This window comes from Triturus cristatus, chromosome 1_1 (genome assembly GCF_964204655.1).
Source record: "Triturus cristatus chromosome 1_1, aTriCri1.1, whole genome shotgun sequence".
Taxonomy (NCBI): domain Eukaryota; kingdom Metazoa; phylum Chordata; class Amphibia; order Caudata; family Salamandridae; genus Triturus; species Triturus cristatus.
This window is the reverse complement of record NC_140579.1, coordinates 774,613,777-774,617,759: the sequence shown is the minus strand read 5'-3', so window position 1 is coordinate 774,617,759 and position 3,983 is coordinate 774,613,777.

Genomic DNA, 3,983 nt, shown 5'->3' with positions numbered 1-3,983 from the left:
TCCACGTTTGTAGCTGGCTCTTGGTAGGAGTGTCACCTGCCTGACATACGTGTCCAGGATATATTGCACAGACCTGACTCTGTATGTAGCATATGTGTATTGGCTGTTTAACATGTGCTCAGTACATTGACATTGTTGTTGTACTGTACTCACTCTTCGTTGTCCCTTCCAAATTACTGTAGGGCTCCGCCTCTCCCCCGACCAATGCCAGACTTGTCTGCCCTGAGGGAACGTGACTGTATACGCCGCTACCGCTTCACCCAACGGTTGATTGTGAACTTGACAGCAAGGCTGGCACCACACCTCCAACCGCTACACAGGTATCCTACTGCACTGACACCCATGATGAAGGTGATGGCAGCCCTACATTTCTTTGCCACGGGTACGTTTCAAGATACCATAGCTCATGTTGGTGGCATGTCCCAGACCATGTTCAGCTGTGTCCTGCATGATTTTTTAGAGGCCATGTTGGTTTACCTGGATGAGTTTATTCATTTCCCAACTCCTGAGCAGTTGACAGGTGTCAAGGGTGACTTCTATGCCCTGGGAGGGATGCCCCGTCATTGGGTCTATTGATGGGACACATGTGGCTTTGGTACCACCACAGGCACAGGAGGTAGCCTTTCGCAACCGTAAACACTACCACTCCATTAATGCCCTTGTGGTGTGTCTTGCTAACATGGTGATTTCCCATGTCTGTGCTCGTTTTCCAGGTTCAGCACACGATGCCTACATCATGAGGCGTAGCAGGGTGCCTGAAATGATGCTGCAGCTGTGCAACGAACGAGCATGTCTTGTTGGTGGGTATACTCTGTTACTCCTGTATTTAGCGTCATCTTTCTGTCTTACTGCTTCTCCTGACCCACTTCTGTCCATGATGTTTCCATGTAGGGGACTCTGGCTTTCCCAACATGCCATGGCTGATCACGCCTCTCCTCAACCCCAGAACAGCTGGCGATCACTGGTACAACAACGCCCATGGGCAGACCAGGTGAGTGATAGAGAGGACCTTTGGCCTCCTGAAGAGCTGATTCCGGTGCCTCCACAAGACCGGCGGCGCACTCCCATATGCACCGGTGAAGGTCTGCAAAATCTTCCTCGTGTGCTGCATGCTGCACAACATGGCAGTGGAGAAAGCTGTGCCACTCATCCTGGATCCGGATGAGCAGGAACATCCACCCATGGAGGATGAGGGGCTTGGTGACGAGGCAAGTGATGTTGAGGAGGAGGAGGAAGAGGACATCCGGAGTCGGCTCATACGCAACTTCTTTGCTTAGTGGTGAGTTGCAGTGTCTGAGTGTGCACGCATTGAGCCTTGTGTGGCATGTGTTGCAATGTGTGGGTCCATCTGCATGTATGGCAAGTGAGTCAGAGGTGTGTTTGGATGTGTCACTCGAGTAATGGTGTAAGAAAAGACTGTCTTTCCTGAGACACTATTTTCACCTAGCATGTTGACAAGCTTATACGTGTCGAGTACATGCCCATGCATGCGGATGTGCTTCTTTTGGCTCACTTCTTGTGTGTCTCATCCCCAGGTATTTGCGCATGCTGTCTGCTGGTTGCATTGGTGTGCTCCTGCTATTCCTCATGAATACAGCAACGTGTGCTGAATCAGCGTAACATGCACGGACATGTCGAAAATTCTCCTTAGGGTAAGGGATGCAGCACGGCTTTTTGGGTGTGCTATTTGTTTGGAATGTGTGTGCACTGCTCCTGTTCATGTTTGGTTACTTTGCTTACATGTAGAATCACCATGGGGCACATGACATGGAGCTGGATTCACCTGAATTGATAGTCACACTTGGTGACAGTCATCTGTAATGTGATTGTGGATTGTGATGAAGGCATCAATGTGTATAACACTGCCCTCGGAAACATACGGGATGCACCGGGTTGACATAGTGTGGGAGATCCCCATTAGAGGCTCAATGGTGAATAGCAGCCTCTTCGTGAGCAGCACGGGGTGTATGCCTCAAACCCGTAACTTGTGTGCCAGTTCTATGGATTTCCTGCATCTGTGGTGCAAAGGGGGGTGCCAGTGTAGGTCCCACATGTTCATCCACATGTCCGGTGCATCTGTTAATATAGATGCATTTGCCTTCCGGCAAACATGACTAATAAAGGTGTCCCTCAGCCTCCAAGGTGCCTCATCTCTGTCAATGCAGGTCTCTTGCCACTGTGCATGCGGCATGTCTGGCATAGTTATCACAGATTGTGCATATGAGTCTATGTGTAGAGTAGCAAGATGCAAGCTGTTTGTCAGGGATTATGATATGTATTGTGCATGATGTACATGGCTGTGTAGGTATTTTGGCATCTCAGTCCCCACAACGGCCACTTTGCTGCATGTGCATCCATTGTCTGTGTGTGTGCCATGTTGAACCAGACACTCCTTCCTTATCATACACCTTTTGCAGTAGTCCTTTCTGACATGCTTGTGTTTGTGTGCAACTTGTGGCATGGTTTTCAGGACATGGCGCCTGCTGCTGCAGGCCCTGCAGCAAGGGCACACAGAGTTTCTATATTTGCCCTCACACACACGCCTCTAAGACGCACCCCCCTTCCTCCCTCCACCCATTCATTTTGGTGTAATCTGCTTGTGTGTGACACAGTTGCGGTGGCAAAGGCTGGACCGTCTGCACATGCTACGTGCACATTGCACGTGCCTCATGTCCTTACATGTGCCACATCACGCTACACCATGATGTTGAGGCCACCCACCAAGCAATGTCCATCCAATACATCTGTTGCATGCACTCAGGCATGCACTCATCGCCCACACAACACCTTTGCATAATGAGTGTGCAACTCCAACTGCCTACACAGTGCTGGCACACCTTCCAGGCCCTGTCACACCAACCAGGTCATGTCCCTCCTACTCCCCACCGGCTCTGTACCCCAACAAGGCCATGGGAGTGGTACTCCAGGCCTCTGCATGTAGTATGGTGTCGTTGTGGGACACATGGCACAGGTATCATGTCTCAGCGTGTCAGTTTACAATGTGTCCAGGATCCCCCTCTACACCATGACATGCGCACTGCATCTCATCATCATCTGGTGTCCCATTGCCAGCCAGGTGCTCCTCACCCTCCCCAAAGACGCAGTCCTTGCCAGTTCTCATATTGAATAATGCATGGTATCCATTGGCAGATGGCTGAACATCGGCCACCTGATGCTGGACTTGTACACGACTGAGGTGTTCATCTGCGGATTGTCCCCTTACAGCTGGGTCAACTGCTTGTGTCCCACCCGCAAGGGCCCTGCACAGGCACACAGTGTCCACGCACACGAGCTGGTGTGCATCATGGATTGCTTGCTCACATGTGCGATGCTGATCACCAGCATCTGTACCTCAGGCTTCAGCACACTCTGCATTATGCACAAGATCCACAGTTCGATCCACCTCAAGGCAAGACAGACCGTCCCCAGGTCAACTACAACATCCGTGTCTAATCCTACCCTGCACTCTACGGAGAAGTACGTTACAACTCCCATGATACTTGTCCACATCCAGGGTGCATCTGCACAGCTCTGCTTCAACATCCGGCAACCCAGCCACATCACCGTCCAACAGAGATAGCTGCAATGGATCACTGTCAGCTGCAGGATGACCTTCACAATCCACGCCCACACTCAGGATGCAGCCCACGACCATGACCCCAACACAACCTTGTGGCACTGTCATCCAAGACCCCATTGTGCCATCTCCATGAATCCAACCTTGGCCTGGCCACCATTCTCCACATCCACCTGACTCCAGCATGCAGGACATAGTTCTCCCACCTGGCTACACATACCTGGGACTCCCACCCCAGGACACTCCACATGATCCCTGACCTCTGCACATGACTGTTGCTCTTCGAAATAGGTCTGTCTGCAGAGTTGTGCAGGAACCCCCTCAGCTGGTTGGGCCCATCACGGGTGAGTATGGTGCTCCATGTCTGTATTGGATGATACATTGTGACCCATGCGTGTCCTGTGCC